General features: G+C 39.3%; 1 long non-coding RNA gene across 1 annotated transcript; it reads right to left on the bottom strand.

The window, feature by feature from the left end:
- Positions 1 to 2,234: 2,234 nt before the first annotated feature.
- Positions 2,235 to 16,335, bottom strand: LOC127569769 (uncharacterized). The gene is made up of 3 exons (XR_007956242.1): positions 16,197 to 16,335; positions 6,069 to 6,201; positions 2,235 to 5,910 (listed from the first exon to the last, which is right to left on the bottom strand). It is a non-coding gene; the product is annotated as an uncharacterized LOC127569769 (long non-coding RNA).
- Between the last annotated feature and the right edge of the window lie 1,082 nt (positions 16,336 to 17,417).

Below are 17,417 nucleotides of genomic sequence, written 5' to 3'. Positions count from 1 at the left end.
AATGTGACAGATGCGAGTACATTATGTCACCCCCACCAGTCACTGCACTCCATCATCTGCTGAAAAGGAACCCGTCTGTAATTAAAGCAGTCATGGCCGAGGTCATGGCGTATGTCAGATCCGAGAAAAACAGAAGAAAATGTATCCTTATACCCACCTAATCCTTTTTCTCATATCCCACTTCCCCCTTATCCTAAATCTCTTGTTATTTACAGTAGGCAGTTGGTGCAAGTATGCACCTCAAGCTTTTCCCCTTTCAGTCACCACAAACTAACTCATACCCTTCTCCTTTCTGATTGCTAAGAAATGTTACATGATTAGGCTGTGGTACAAGAACTAAACAAGTGTGAAGTTGAAAACCAGAGGCATTAGATTTAATATTTCTGGCTACTGGCATAACTTGGAGGTTAGCCTAGAGCTGCACAGGATGGATCACTAGGCACATGTGAGCTGAGACCAAAGCTTGGGTGAAGAGTACCCAAGTGCCAGTTTCACTGAGGGCACAATTGCTCACAAGTTTTGCTGGAGACAACTTGGATGGGAACTTCAATGCTGTAGAAGAGATCCAGTGGATATTTACAATGAAATGGCTTGCGTATTGCCAGCAAGCCTAAGTGCAATTTTCAAAGAGCATGGAGGAGTCTAGTATTGACTTTGTACACAGTTGACGCCCATTCTCCTCAGCATGGAAATGGTGGGAACTTCATTAGAACACCATGAAACCATCCATGATGCAGTCTGATAATCATCATCTCAGCTCCAACAGATCATGATGATTGATAAAGCACTGCCTCAAGGGAGAAGCAATGGGTTTATGGAGAATTAATTTGATTCCCTCTCTGAGAATGTCAGCATTCATGATTCCATCACAGACATTCAGTCAATGTCCTTGCTGTTGACTATACACAGACAGCTATACAACCCTGACTGTTGCTGCATATGGCAAGGAGGTACAGTCTGAAGCTGCTTCTTCTATGCCCAGAACTGTTTCACATCATCCCACAAAGCCATATGCGGACTATACCAATGCAAGTCAATCCCCTTTTACCAACTATGCTCCAACCACTAGGATAGAACTACCTTGGATTATTTGGACAGGCACAAACATACAAATGACAAGACTTAAAGGAACATAAAAAGGTGAATAGGATATTTGTGTACAACAAATAATGCCAATTGCCATAATGTTGTTAGTTTTAAATATATATATTTTGGTAGTTCCTATTTTTGCATTATGGCCAGGCAATGCTAACCAGGTCTCTAATGGGAAGGTTGGTCAGTGTGGATTGCAATCGCATTCTATGGTATTGCTGTCTAATAAGTTGGTAATGGACAGCCCATACAGAAAGACGGTGTCCATTTCCTCTTCCCATTCTTCCTCCCCTTCTTTAACTTCTTTCTCCTCCTGCTCCACAGCTGCTTACCCTTCAACTGAAACTGAAGAATGGGGTTGAGTGGGAAAAATAAATCAGCCATGATCAAATGGTGGTGCAGACTTGATGGGATGAATGGCCTAATTCTGCTCCTATGTCTTATGGAAACTGAACCCTCTTCATAGCAAGGTTCTGCAGCATATAACAAACTGACCTGAATCTCTGAACTTCATACACTAAGGAATGAATTTCAGAAGGCAGAGTACAACACTACTGCCACAATCTGTTTAGTGCTTCCAACCAGGAATGAATTTCTAGACATTACTGTTTTTATTTTAAAGTTCAGTCCTCCAATATGTACTTCTTTGCATCAAACAATGGTGGGGAAAAAGGAGGACCTACAATTTCATCAGACATGTTAGAAACAGTCTTTCACACCAAAATCCACTTTTCTTCTTTCCATTTATGGAAATATTGCACTCTCTCACTGAAGGTCTATTTAAATTCAGGATATATCATGTGAGAAATGTATGACACTATATAACATATGTAATAATGTAGCATTAATATAACCTCAGAATGTAAAAAATTTACATAAGTGTCTTAAACATAAATAATGAAAGTGTGGCGACTCACCGTCTAGTCGGGCGAACCGGCTCGGCAGTCGGGTCGCGCGGCGTTGGAGCGACGAGGCCCAAGATGGCGGCGGGCCTCGTCTTTCCGAGCGACGGGGAGAACCCGCGCGCGGGAAAGTCCTGATGACGTAGGACTTACGTCATTGCCGGTTGTTTTGGGCAGGAACATTCTCCCTTAAAGGGCCTGCGCAAGGCGGGAAAATAAACCAGTTCTGTTTGGCAATCCTCCGAGTAGAGTCTTGTTTTATTCCGCGGTAGCAACCGCTACAAAAGGCTCTTTACTGGCATATTATCTCGTAGTCAAATTATTTTCACAAATAGAATAATACTAAACATGAAAATCATAAGCCACTTCAATCAACAAGCAAATTGTTCAACATTTCTATTTCAGTTCACCCAAGCAATCCAAAGCAATTATTTTTATACATCACAACAATACTAAATAAAATGAAAATATGAACCAGGAGCATCCAAACCAAACAGTTCTAAACCTTAGCTTCTACAGCATCAGAGGATATGATATCCCTGTTGCAAGAAAAAATCACATGGTTCAAAAATAGTTAAAAATATTATAAGGCCTATAGTTCCAAATTCTATTAATAGGAAAATACAATTTGGAAATATTGTACAATTCTCCTATTCTTCTATGAGCACAATGACAAAATGAAAATTAAAATAAGTCAGAAGCCTTATCTCTATTATAACCACTAATATTAAGATAATGCAAAAAACAATGCAAAAAAGCCCCAAGGATAGAAGTTCCATTGCAGAGCACCACTTCTTTGGCACTGCAAATCCCCATTTGTGGATAATTCTTTTTGCAAGTCATGAATGCAACCCAATTGCTCTCCTCATATTACCAGCAACATTGAATCACGTAGATCCATGCATGTTTCATGTGCATACCTAAACAACACAAAGGATATACTGATGGCATTGTTACGCAACACTTATTCAGCATCTACTCTGGCACATTGGGCTGTGACCGGGAAAAAGATTCACCCAAAACTCAGTGACAGCCACACACAGGGAATAAGTTCTGAACTGCAGGAGATCCAATATTTATACTAAACAGAATCTTTCTTTGCTCATCAATGAAGTGGTAAAAACCTCAATTCTCTTTTGTACAGGGCTGGTTTAGTAGAGGTCCATTGGACCATCCCATTGAAGAGAGGAGAAGTGGGCCTAAAGGCCTTTGACAGAAGAGGCCAAAGGAGGTGGTGGAGAAAGAGGACTCTGCCTAGGAGGACCTAACACCCATGAGTCAACCAGGAGCAACTCTTCTATCTCCACAGGAGCAATGTGCCTGAATGCCAAGGTGGATGGTCACTCTGATCTGCCATCTGCTGTACGCAAAGCTCTAGCAACACATCCATGCCTGGACCACTCTGCCTGTGAAGGCAAATCTCAGTGGCCTCAGTTTTCAAATTATTTCAGCAGCTGGTAACTTAACTTTGCCAAATGTCATAATTTACTGCTCACTTCTGCATTTATGACATAATGAATGTTCTCTAATTGCAGAGAGAGGAATTCACCTCTTTTCCCTCAAGTTGAGAAAGTAGCCAGCCCAGGCATGCAGATTTGCCTCCTAAAAGGTTCAGGAAGTGATAGATTGCACAGACATGGCATTTCATGCTGCACATGTGAATTCATATGCTCACAAACAAAATGTTTATCATGCATTAAAGATCTTAATGGTCAACATAGTATACATGGGAACCCCGTATGACTCATTCATGCTGAGGCAGGTTGTTGTACACATCATATTTCAGCTGCCACATCAGACTAAATGAATGTTCTATCCAGGCTCCTGGAAGTACTACAGGGGGCAATTATTATCAGTGCAAAAATGACAAAACTAACAACCATATGTGTTGTCAAAGGGAGATTTTATTGACTAAACTGACAGAGGGACTGGGAGGGGCTGGAACACTGTGCAGCATATTCCATACAGGATCTCTTGCATTTGTTTCATCTGCTTATTTTGCTGCACTGTCATGGCTTTTGACCACTCTGCAGCAGCAAGAGGAGTAGAAAAAGATGAGAAGGGAAAGGAATAAGAAGATTAAGGCATGTAATGATGAAGAGATCCTTCTTTCTGGATGTCCTCTCAAGGTGCATCATCAGCTCCCTGCAGTTCAGCTGAGGAGCTCACTCCACTGCATAAAGACGAAGACAAAAGGGAAAACTATGCTTGAGTACTGCAATATCTAGCCAACAGTTAAACTTGAGAAGATGAATACCATCAGCCTACACACGCCTAGTACTAACCACTTCCAACAAGAGTCATCCAATCATTTCCCCCTGACATTTATCAACATCATCTTAAACCTTCTAGGAACCAATGCTGAACAAAAAGTAACGTAAAACAGACAAAATGCCTGCAAAAGCACTTTTGAGGTTTCCCATTCTCTAGGAAGGGGTTAATTAAGTACTGTTGCAAAGCATTTTCATTATTGCCTTCCTTTGTGTATCCCAAAAAACAGTGAGAAAGTTTAATTAATTCATGGCAAAGCAACTCCCTTGATTGCTGCACCCACCCACACCACTGGCACAATTTGGGTTGCATGCAAGTTGTCTGCAAAATGAACGTTTAAAAACTCTTCAAGACTTCAATGGCAGCACTCTACTATCTGCAAGTGAACCTCAAATTCACAAGCCATCATAATTAGTTATTATTTTTGATCATTCCTGTATGCTTGTTCATAATGTTGTAGCTGCCCACCTAACAGTGCCGAGGCGCAGGTCAGGAAGTCAACTTTTCTTCACATTCAATGGCAATGCATCACAGATCTCATTTTATGATTCTTCCATTGGCACCCATCTGTTGCTCATCAACTCAGTGTTGATTTAAGTACAAATCGTGAACACAAGAATCAACCAAAATCATTATATAGCCAAAAAAGTATAGCCCTAATCGGTAGCAAAACCATACCATCATTGTTCATGTCCTTACTGCCTGTTTTCAGTATGCCTTAACCTGCCCTATCTCTTAGAGGCTTCTGACACACAGATAAATGGCTGCTCCCTTACAGCAGAGATGATATGAAGAATTTTCTTCAACAAATCTAGTTCTGCTTAGCTTGGCTTCAGATCATACCATCTCTTTATGAATTGCAGCAATCTGGGCTAACTACTTAATGGGCAGTAGAGAGAGCAATCTTGAAGTGACAGTGATGAAAGCATAAATGCCATCTTCCTGAGAGAAAGACAGCAGATTCACAATCCACTGAACCACATCAACTTCCTCAGAGCAGAGTGTCAACATCCTAGTAATCTGAAGGACAATTGCTGGAATATTGTAGCGTCACTAGAATCCATGGCAATAAGGCTAATAGCCTGAACATCCATGGCATTAAGGTTGATCCTTCACTATGGAATTCATAACGTGGATGTATTCTGCCTGGAAGCCAAAAGCAGATAAGTTACTGCACCATAGTTGGGTCCCTTAGCATTTACATGGATCTGGCCACCACTTCCATATTGAAAAATAGGAGCTTCAACCTCCGCACAAAGTAATGCACGGTTGAAAATAGTGTCCCAAATTCTTACATTTCATCCAGTTTCCTGGTAGACCTGCCAATGGTCTGTGCATTTCAATGTGAACATGGCTTTGCTCACAGGCTATCCCATGAAAATCCTCACCCAAGTCCTCTGGAGTAGACTTCATGTGACCTCACCTTCCTTGAGGGCTGGGACACAAACAATTCTGGCTGGGAACGTTAACAGTCTAGTTATGCCATGTAATGTATAAATGCCAGTTGAAAACTATCGTTTAAGTCATAGTGTGCTAGTATCTAAACTGGAGGCTGAGAGTGTCAAGTGAACTGACAGAGCGTTTTATTCTTCCAATTCTTTTTCCCCAGCTGCTGGAATCTGTACAGGTGGGAGCTCTTGAGTATCTGTAAGTAAAAAGGTGTAATAGTATGGTCATACTTAAGGTAGACAGCATGTAGAAGAGGCATGCTTAAGACATGTGATTGATAAACCAAAAGGGATAGTTCAAGAAAGAAGGAAAATTGAACATAATTAGTAAATGGAGACATAAGCACACAGCCACCTTCCACAATTTCCATTTGCAATTGCAGCAGCCAATTCCGTGGTTACCCAAAACTTCTCCTCCAAACACAGCATCTCCACAGTACAGTCCCTGACAGTTTGCTTCTATTTGCAGAGGTTGTGTGCGGCTTTTCCTGCAAAAGAGAGAGGTAAACTTATCAGTGAACACCATGCATTGTCTGTAACATGCCATGATTGAAAAGCTGGGAATGTGTGCAAGAACATAAGAAATAGAAGAGTAGGCCAATCAGTCCCTCATGCCTCCTCTACCATTCAATAAAAAGACAGCTGATCTTTTAGCACTACTTTCCTATACTAACTGCATATACCTTGATTCCCCCAATAGCCAAAAATCTATCAATCTCTGTCTGGAACATACTCTGCAGCTATGAGATGTGCATGAATGTTAGAGAAGTGATAAGATTGTGAATGTATGATGAGACATGAATATTAGGTAATTGATACAGATTGTTACAAGCAGTTGTTAGAGTTGTGATCCCTGAAGTTGCATGCAAGTCTACACTTGCAAATATTAAGGGATAGGATTTGATGATATATTCTCTGAAGTTCATCATGCACTCAAGATCATTAAACATCTTCCAGAACTACAACCAGATTCTTAGAGCATCATTCTTGGCATGTTCTATTCTATCAACACCTTTCCAAAGGTCTTCGTCTCATACCTGGAGGACTTCCTCCTTTAAGAGATACAGACATAACTTCAGTCAGCCTCATTTACATTCAGGAGGTGCTGGGGGCTCCTGGAATTACCCTCTACTGTTGAATTGTTTAGCACAATTTAAAATCTCTCATCAAAGTACAAACTGCATGCACAAATTTCAAGTACAAGTAACATCAGGATAATATGAAGTGAACCCTTATATTCCCATTTTGGTGAATGCTTTCCATGCAATCAAATTTCTAGGCCTTGGAATTTAAAACGTCCTATTATCATTTAGAATATTATTTTCTATTGCTTATTATACATTTGGATAGTAAATAAAAACATGCAATGGATTATACCAGATTTCTAAAGTTACAACTGGAGGTTCAATTCTGAAACTAGACCTACTAAAAATTTAGTGAGCAATTTTCCGCAAAAGTCAAGTTGGCTTTAAACTTTACAGCAATGACATTCATTTGAGAGGAAGCTGGTAGGTGTTAATTCTTTACATTTCTCCTATCTTGTTAAAATGATACACCAATCACAACTGAAAATAAAATATGCCCTATAAATTATTTATTTCATTCCATTCTCACCATCTTATTTTTCTCAGTGCCTATGTTTCCTTATGGCCCTGCTGCATTATCTGTGCCCTACACTCTTGCCTTCCTGCATTCATTCCTCTCAAAGATGATTTTATGTTATTCATCACTTCTGTGGTCTCCTTTCTCCATTATTTTTTAGTAATGACTCCATCCTTCAGCTCTTCCATTAGATCTTCTCTTGTGCCTGAATTTTATCATATTTTGTATACTGGCTACAGAATATATTTCAAGCAAACACATTTCCAATTCATAATCATGGACATTAAAGTCAATTCTGCTCAAAAATAAGCAGTCACACATAAACAAAATGCTATTTCAAACAATAAATGTTTGAATGTATCTTAGCAGCACAAAATGAATGGTATAAAATGACAGGACTCAGTGGTTTTCACAAAAAACAAGCCACCAGTGAATTAGGCTTATGTAGGTCACAAGCCTGTATTTTGGCAAACTACTGAGTCCTGCTGAGCATCCTGTATATACTAAACAAGCAGTGCTGCCTTGCTAGGCTTATTTCACATAAATTAAACCTTATATTGAACCAGCATATTAGATACCAGTGAATTATAGACACAAACATTGAGGTTAATTTTTCAATTTTGGAACTCTACAAAAAAAATTGGCTCGACAAATAAAAAGGCAGCTCTCAAAGCAAGGCATTATGCGTTCAAAATGTATTCCCACAAAAGCATTTTCAAGCACATAAAACCAATGCGTGTCTCCATGCTCAGCATCTGAGCACGATATTGCAGCACTATATTGTGCAACTGTAATGCTATATATGATATTGCACTGATCATCTGATACTGATCAGCAATCCAGATTTAAAATTTTATATTGTTGGCTCCAAAGCTCTGTAAAATGGTGGAATATTTACTCAAAACTGCATACCAAGAGATTTTGTATTCGTTTGTTGAAAAATATCAGAGTTCTTAACTCTGCCAATTCTCTTTCTCTGAGTTCTTTGTTTATACTGAACAATTATGGCATATAGCAGGTCCAACAGGTGATGCTAGTGTCCCTAAAGCTCAGGCAACTCAGTCCCCATTGGAGCTTGATTTTTTTTGTATTTTATAGGTTTACAATTTACAATACATTCGCCTAACTGGTTAATTAAACCGTACCCTAAAACTCCTTTTCTATTTTTTTTTAAGATGTGCTAAAACAGTGTGCATGGTGTGCTGACACTATTTTCGAAAGTGCCCTTATGTTTGCAATTCATATTAAGTAGCGTTATCAAATTCCCTAGTGTAATGGCACACTGTTTCAAACTGATGTTTTTCAGTATCATGCAACTGCTGGCATTAGTTGCACAGCTACAACCTTGGGAGCCAGTGCTTAAAGGGACACATGCACTGCATAAGCACCACTGCTGCAATTTGCTGTATGAAGAATGGCTCAGAGAGGGAGGAAATATACCACAAGATTCGTCAAAAGAGAGCTTGAACAGATAATCTGCTGCAGAGAAGTGCTGTGTGCAAAGGGAAAACAGAGACTCTCCAGACCTATAATCAGGCAATCCTGCTTGGGAGATTTCCACCAAGAATAAAAGTCATATCTACTTAGTCTACAAGTGCCTGTAACTTGGTGAAGTCTGTCAAGCTAGTAAATCCTCATGGTCAGTTGCCTCATTCCTTGATCTAAAAGGAGAAATAAATAAAGTTTGGCCTCTTTGAATACAGAATTTGAATGAGCCACCTAATGCTAATGTGCAGTAAACTGTGAGATGCAGCACAGACCAGCAACAACGGCCTGGAATGATGCTAGAGCTAGGAAGTTGAGAGTGACGACAACTTTGACTTCAAATGTGGAAGTCATCCAAACACACGTGTGAATATGTATTTGAGGTTATAGAAATCATAGGCCTCAATGAGGACTATCTGGTTGAAACATAGACTGTATTGGCATTGTTCCTCAGAGAAGTCTCGATCAGATGGTGTGCTCTTGTAAACTCTGAGTGGGTGAGGTCTTTGATGACAAGTTCTTCTATGCCTCTTCAAGCATGATCCCCATGGCTGCCTGCAGAGTCACTAATGCCCATTTTCCATTTTCATATAATTCAACAAGGGAAAGTGTTTGGTGTGTAAAAAAAAATTGACAATAAACTTTGAGTGCAAAAATGCAAGTGATGGTCACCAAGATTCAGCAAACCCTGAGACTGACACCAAAGTATTCCGCATTAAGTGTAAGCAGTGTCTGCAATAAAGCAGTGTGACCGATCAATACAACAACGCAACCTGACAAAGAATGTTGTTTGAGTAGGATCGGCCCTTTGAATAGTCTGATTTCATGGTTGTTCTGTGAAGAGCCAACGAGTTCATTTCCTGACACCAATGAGGATGAAAATCATTGCAGTATTTTTGAAGTTATTGGTTTGAGTTTCACATTAGAACCATATATCTAGTACTAACAAAAATCGGGACAGTAAGTCAGAGGTCAAATTTTCCCAGCGGCACTATGAGGACCGGAAGTGGTACAAATATTGCTTTTTTTCCCCCTGGGACTGCACTGTGCCTTTTTTTGTGAGCACCAGCACTAGGAAAATAAATATCTAGGCCAAGATCTCTATCAGGAACTGAGATTTATGCAGATTAAAGAGAAAATGAGAGCTAAATCTCATGGTGGACACCAATGTGGCTACAAAGGCAAAGTCTTGTATACGGCTGCTTGCTGGGTCCTCTACCATACATCTGAAGCGCAATTATGACTATGCCAAATAAAACAGCAATTTATTCTCATTGTACTTAATCTTTTTTGTACATTTAATAGGAGACGCCGATTGGACCGGCTCTCAATTAATTGCGTAATGCTATAGCATCTAGATCGTCTTGGATCAGTACACAACAATGTCATCTGTAGATATTCTTAAAGTAGAAGGAGAAAATCGTGACTTCTGTATTTTAATTTATGCTAATACAGAGCAACAAAACTTTGGTACTAAATATAAACATTCTCTGTGTTATTTCTCCCGTGGTCTTGCAAACCTATATTCAAGACCACAAAGACTAATGCACATTAGTAAATAATGTTTTAATCAACAACGGCATACTTCACGCGTATCAAAACGTACGATTAAATAAGCGTGTATATTCAAAGTGTTTCATCCGACCTTTTCACTTCTAGTGCACAAACACAATAACATATTACACATCGATAAGTCACAGATATTTAGAAAATGTGTCCCCTTCGTAAAGCTATTATACAACTTCATCAGCTCTGAGATATAGATTCCAATTGCATAGGATATCACAGACACGTGGGATAATTTGACCTGCTAGTTTACTACGACTGGATGGTAGGTCGCGTGTATTGCGCGCTTTCCTGCAGGGACCGCTCCGCCTACCCTTTTCGCAATGTTGACGCAATCTATAAATAGTAGAACAAAAGGACAACTTCCTTGAAGCTTGCTGAAACTGCATAAAAGGGTAAGCTTTGTAGTTGGGTTAAACATAACGTCGATTTTTGTGAAGGTTCTTTATACTAAAGAACATGTGTTCTATAACTGTCCGAGTACGTGAAGTATCGATTTTCGCGAATCCGTAAGTGTCCCGCATCGTTTTCTTCTTTTAAAACTACATAAAAGTGTTCCGTAATGTACCTGCGTTAATTTTATCAAGCACAGTTACTGCTTCTTTTGTTCGCTACGTTATTTAGGGACAAAACAACATAGCTTATGGAGTCTTTAAACTTGTGTGGCTTGTATGTACCGTCTAACTAAATAGTGCATGATCGAAAACGTTTCGGAGTATATTAAGTTGTACCTTAGCGGACATCAACTTGACTGATACTAATTATACCGATACCCAAAAATGGGATGACGCAATTCCAGATTTAAATTATAAAATTGTTGATGTGAAAATAAGGTGGTCCCATATGATACGACGGTTTTGTTTTTTACTCTAGATATTTTGCTTATTCTTGTTCCGTATATCCTAAACCGTCGAGAAAACTGGGCATTTGCTGTAAGGATTTCCGTAAATACTGGAGAAAGAAACGTGGTACGTTGTTTATTTGCGATTATTTGTTTGAGGTTGCGTTATAACTTAACAGAATGATAAAGGAGAGAATAGAAGTCCGACCTATCTTCGTTTACCTATTAGTCTGTCATCATGAAATTATACTGTCTGTATATACAGACAGCACACCTTGACTAAGGTAACATAAAGCAACTCCCAACAACACTGCATAGAAGGAATAATACTACTGTAGTATTTACATTGATACACAGTGCTCTTCCGGCATAAGCAGATTGACAGCTCCGACTGCCAAACAATAGTTGACCTACAATCAGGAAAATGCCAAATTAGATCAGTGACAGCGTCACACAGCCAATTGACGTATGGAATAGTAAAGAGGGTGGTACTTCCGCTCTAGCGGAGTACTTTGTTACAAACAATAAGCCGTTTACAATATTGCGGATTGGAGAGAAAGGCAGTTGTGCCTTAATGGATTCAAAGTAGACCTGGGGCAAATAGGCCTGAGCACGAATTGACGCTTCACTTCATATGTGAAATTACATCCTAGTCTTTTGCTGCCTTGTCTATTTTGATTAAGTGGTAATTGTCTTTACAATATCGTATATTTATATACATCTTTATAATACCCTTCTAAAAACCGGCACACTAAATTTTCTATATCGCAGCGTGATATAGGTTTCAACTAAAAGCATTACTGAGGAGCAAGTCTAAGAATGCTCGGCAAGTGTGTATTCGGACAGAAGTTTAATACAACAAACGCAAGAAACATAACTTTTGAGAAGACTAAAACGTCATCTATAACATTGGAATACATTTTGGCTTTTAAATTTAACTTGTCAATTAACAATGACAATCGGCCTTTTTAAAAAAAAGTACATCAGGTCTAATCTGTGGAGTATCCTTTGGAGAAACGTGAGCAACTGTCTTCTGCAGTTCTGCTTGTCTAGATTTACGGGCATTTTTCGATATCGTGAAGCGTCTTAGCTGACAGGAACAATACAACAATCTTATTCTCTAACTTGGATAGTTAATATTTAAATATACCCAGGGCCCACTTTAACACACTTTTGATGCGGACTAGGTAATATTTACGTTCTGCAATGAATTGTTTTACTACTACTGAAAGCGGAGGCACTATTGATCGTTCTTCTGGAACTGGAATCCCACCTCCTATTGGTCTGTTTAAAACAGAACACCTCTCAGCACAAGCTCAGAATTTTTGAGCCGTACATTCAAACGTGACAGTACCCAGCTTATTCTTTACTTCTCTTGAATTTGGTTCACTTACTTTTTTTTATTCCAAGAGTTAGAAATAAAATTAATATCTGAACCACTGGTACAGCTTTCTCATTACCAAGTCTTTGAAATATGAAACCAAAAAGTACTGCAGTTAGGACTCATCTGAGGCAATATTTAATAAACTTTTATTTAACTTTATTGCCAACATTACCTTCAAATTTGGAGTTAAAAAATAATGGTATGTTTGGGAAAATAAAATTAGCCTTCATTTTAGTATGTATGCCATCAGATAACTTGAGTGTCTTTAAAATATAAACTACACCATGTTTACACCAAATGACTGTTTCATTTGATCAATTTGGATTGTTGTGGTAAATTAATGCCAGTTCCATGTTCACTTTTTTTTTTCTTGCCTTTGCCCCTGTATTAAAAAAAAATCTTACACTCTCTGAAAGATTAATGGAGATACATGGGAGGCCACCAAACCCATCTGGATTGATAGTTGGTCCACAGAATTTACTCTGCTTCCAACAGTAAGTTTAAATGATTGCTTCATTCTTTTGTCACTAGAACTACTCTGAAGATATTGTTCATAGACTGTATTTTAAAAATTTTATTGTTTTCAACTTGGCTTTGTCATGTTATCTTTAAATGAAAATATGGTTTAATTTAGAAGTGTTCCAGACTTGTATTTGATTAGTATTTTTTAATAGCTCTTCATTTATCCACTTTCAATATTCTATTGTAGAGATTTTCTAGAGTTCTTAACTGTTTTCTTAACTCTGTTAAGGCATTGGTGAAAAAGCTGTGCTTGGTACTGAACAACATCTTATTAGAAGGAAGTACATTGAAACTTCAATTATTGGACAGAATGGGTCACGCCCCACTCCTACCCCTGCATGCCACCTCTTGCATTGAATGTTTAACATACTATTAACTAGACTTGGCTGGCACAAGAAATTGGGTATTAAATATTTTTGGGAACTAGTGGAAACTGGACAAGTTCTGTTTAGTGCTTTTTAAGTGTTCTTTGCTGGTCTTACTGCTTTAATTATCCTTGGGGAAAAATCTGGAAATGTTTCAGAATTTTGGATTGTGCCATCTCTTAATGAACAAGTTCAGTCAGAAGCTTTAGTATAGTTAAATCTGTTATGTTCGATGCAAGATTAACATACCATTTAAAAATACATTTGTTATAGTTGCTATGTCATCACTGCTAATAGTGTGCCTTCAGCTTACTGGTAGCATTCACACTTGAATCAGAAAGTACAGGTTATGAACGCTGCTCAGATAATCCAGACAAGTGGATACTGTTGCTCTGAATTCTATTCAGTATCAGCAGTATGCTCTTGTTCACTGAGTGTAGGTAGCTCCTCATGTCTTGTGTATTGAGGTTGTAACCACCAACTCCTACAATCACTACCATTCCCTTGTGCATAGGATTTAACCATCCTGATTTTCAGGGTAGAAAAGCCCACTCATTTTGTGGGCTGTAAGATTGTCAATCAGCCTGCAAATACTTTAATACTTCACGCTGTTCTCCAAGAAACCTGTGAAGGTACATAAACAACTGCTAACATTATCTTGATCAAGATAGATAAAGTGATTATAATAGTAATCAGTGATAGAGTAAATTAAAATGACTTATTTTGGTTTAATCAGTGCATAATTAATTGACTAATGTTTATAACCATTAGTTTAAAAACATTCTGTAAATTGGCTAAAACTTAGAACAGATTTTACTCTGCAATCAGTAGCCACTGTTGGTTGTTTAAGGGCAGAACTGTCATGATTGTTAACTAGGGTTGCATCTGGTAGATAATTAAGTTGGGAGACTCTTTCCTCCAATACTAAAAATTGATGCTTTTAATTTAATCCAGTGATCTTGATCAGAACTGAGATGAGTGGCAAATATCCCATGGATGTGAACATGCTGGAGAATTTGAACATTTAAGTTTGTAATTTGTCTTGTTTACTCAGCACTTCCTTGTACATTGTTGTCAATTGTTCTTGCTATTACTCCCAAAAAGCTATATTTAGATAACTATCATTTTTCTTCTATATGAGCAAATTTCCTTTGTTTCTTTAAACTTGTTAAAACAAATGGAAACCTTTTTAGATTTCCCATGCATCTAGCAATTTCTTGTTATGAGGTGAACAGAGGGATTGCTGTTATCAACCCTCTGGTAACAGATCAAATTCTGATCATCAGAAATTGTGAGAATGCCCCAACTTGGATAGTTCTGTTTTGCTTATATGTAAAGATTTCAACATGTAGCCATGCCTTCCTGACACTTTTATTGATATTGGAAAATAAGATCATAACCACCTAGATGTACTTAAACTGTTGCCAAAGTGGACACATTGGGTGTAAAACCTACAGGAAATATCAAGAAAGAAGGTCTAGATTTGTAATTGTATCCTGAAAACAGCACTGTAATCGAGTTACAATTTCAAATCAATGGTGTGAAATTAACTAAATGAAGGGTCTTCAATCCTGAATGTGTCAGAGTTAATATCTTTGACTATTTCCTTTTCCACAGATGCTGTCTGACCTGCTGAGTGTTTCCTGCATTTTGCTTTGTTTCAGATTTCCAGCATCTGTGGTTTGATTTGGGTGACGTGGCACTCTACCCAACGCCTAAGTGTCCAGACTGCATCTTGTGAATGATGTACTATCAGAGCCTTGGGCATTCTAATGCATGCTCATGCAATTGAGTGCAATTATTCATTCATCTTTAGCCTCTTATTTGCATCTGAGGGAAATGGAGGTTGTAAGAATATTCTTGGGCAGGTTGTCCCAAGGCTGCACACCAAACTCCATTTGAAACTTAATCATTAAAATTAACAAGCACTAATTTTTTTTTAAATCCTTGTGCCCTCCCATGGTTTTATGGTTTGTATCTAAGTGGCTCATGTAAGGAAAAGGAAAATAGCTAGTCAAACTGTCAACAGTAATGTTGAATTTTTCCCTTTGCTCAAAGACATTGAATCCATGATGTGATTGGCAGATTGAAAGTGAGCTTGTTCTTCCAAGTTTTCGGGGAAACTGTTGGGGCACAACCCACATCTTGACAGCCAATTTGAAACTATCAGCACTTTGTTTGGAGTCTTGGTATCTATTTTACTAGGATGACCACAAATGTCATAATCTTACCAGGTCTTCTCTAATTGCCTCACTAATGTGGCATCATGTTGGCATTTGAGACCCAGATGGTCACAAATTCCGATTGTTAGCAGGGACTCTGTTGCTGTGGTAGTCTTTCAAGTGTCTTCCTTCACACCCACAACCCTGGTGCAACAACTGCACGCACTTCAAACATTTTTTTTTCAAAACAAATGTTTGGGATTGAAAATTAAGTGGTACCCATTGATTCCAAGTTTCCACAAAACACAAGCAAATATTACTGGAACCACATGCAGGCTTGCTGATCCTACCAGAACAAGTCACCTAATATCAAAAGAAAATCTCAACTGTAGGGGAATCGCAAATCTTTAAGTCTTTTTTTAAAACCTTGTCTTAATTTTTTTAACATTCTTATTTAATTATTCGCAAGGTGCAGGAATTGCAGCTGGCTGCATACTTCAATGTATCCGGAAAAACAACAGCTTTTATTTAAAAAAATAGACAAATGCCAACAGACCTGTAGAGTAGTGGGCCAGATGCGCAAATTCGGTGCAAGCCCCCCCAAATGTCCGGGCGGTGCTATCGAAGCAAATCAATCTTCGTGAAGTGTTCCTAAGTGAAGCAGGAGTTGTGGCAGTGCAGTGGGAAGGGGAGGGAAGGGAATGGTGGGAGTCGGTGCGGCGCTGGAGTGGCGCGGGCTCGTGCCAGCGGCGGCTCGCGCCGCTACCGTTGGAGCCCAATTTCAAACTGTCAGCGCGGAGTTGCTGTTTACCCAGCATGCCGCGCGCGTCCCCTCCACCCCCTCCCCCCTCCCGCCACTAACGAATTTGAGTCGAATCTCGGCTTTCGGCGCCATTTTCGACTTGGAGCAAAAAAAAACCCCGCACACACACACACAGTAGTACAGCGCACGTCGGAGAAGAAGGACCGAAGACGGGTGGAGGAGAGATGGAAAGGAAGAAAAAAAAAAGTGGGAGAGGAAGGGGGGGAAAAAGGAAGGAGTAGCAGGCTTGGACTTGAATCATGACCGACATTGATGGTCAGAGACAGGTAAACTGGTTTAGCTGGAGCTCGTATTCCCGATAACTCGTCCGTTGACCCGGAGCTCGCACTCCCCAAATAATTCACTCGAATAAGAGCAACAGGGATGAAGGAAAGGAACAGATCAGTGCGGAAGAAGCAGGTTTGGGTTTCTCTCTTTTTCTTCCCCTCCCCTTTTTTTTGCCGATACCGCTGGTTTTAAAAAGTTTTGAATAATTTTGCGCGGGAGGAGGCTTTTTTCCTTCTCGTTGTCCTGTGTTTTAATTTGGCATTTGTCTGCTGAGCCTTCTCAGACTCCCTCAAAAAAGTGATGATGTAAGCCGAAACTTTTGAACGGTTTAAGTGACGGTGTCTTGCGGCAGTGCTAGAATATCGGAGCCAATTTTTTTCTTGGGGTGGGGGGGGGGGGGGTTTGGTAAAGAGGAGACGATATATATGGGAGAGGAGAGACAGACAGCTCAAAAGTGGGGAGAGGGGTTTAATTGAGTGTCAGTGACTTTCACTGACATGTCGTCGAGCCTTCTCCCCCACCCCCTCCCCAGTTGTGGTTTGGGTCGATAGCCCCTTCGTCTTGTTTGGCGAGACTAGTTTTAATGATTTTAGCGCAAGTTCAAGGCTGATGCATTAGCGCATCTCTTTTCTTCTCTCAATTTGTGTAAACTATAACTGAAATGTAATTAATTTCGACTATAACTTA

The sequence above is a fragment of the Pristis pectinata genome, chromosome 4 (assembly GCF_009764475.1).
Source record: "Pristis pectinata isolate sPriPec2 chromosome 4, sPriPec2.1.pri, whole genome shotgun sequence".
Taxonomy (NCBI): domain Eukaryota; kingdom Metazoa; phylum Chordata; class Chondrichthyes; order Rhinopristiformes; family Pristidae; genus Pristis; species Pristis pectinata.
Note: the sequence above shows the minus strand (reverse complement) of the source record. Positions and strands in the feature narration are given on the sequence as shown.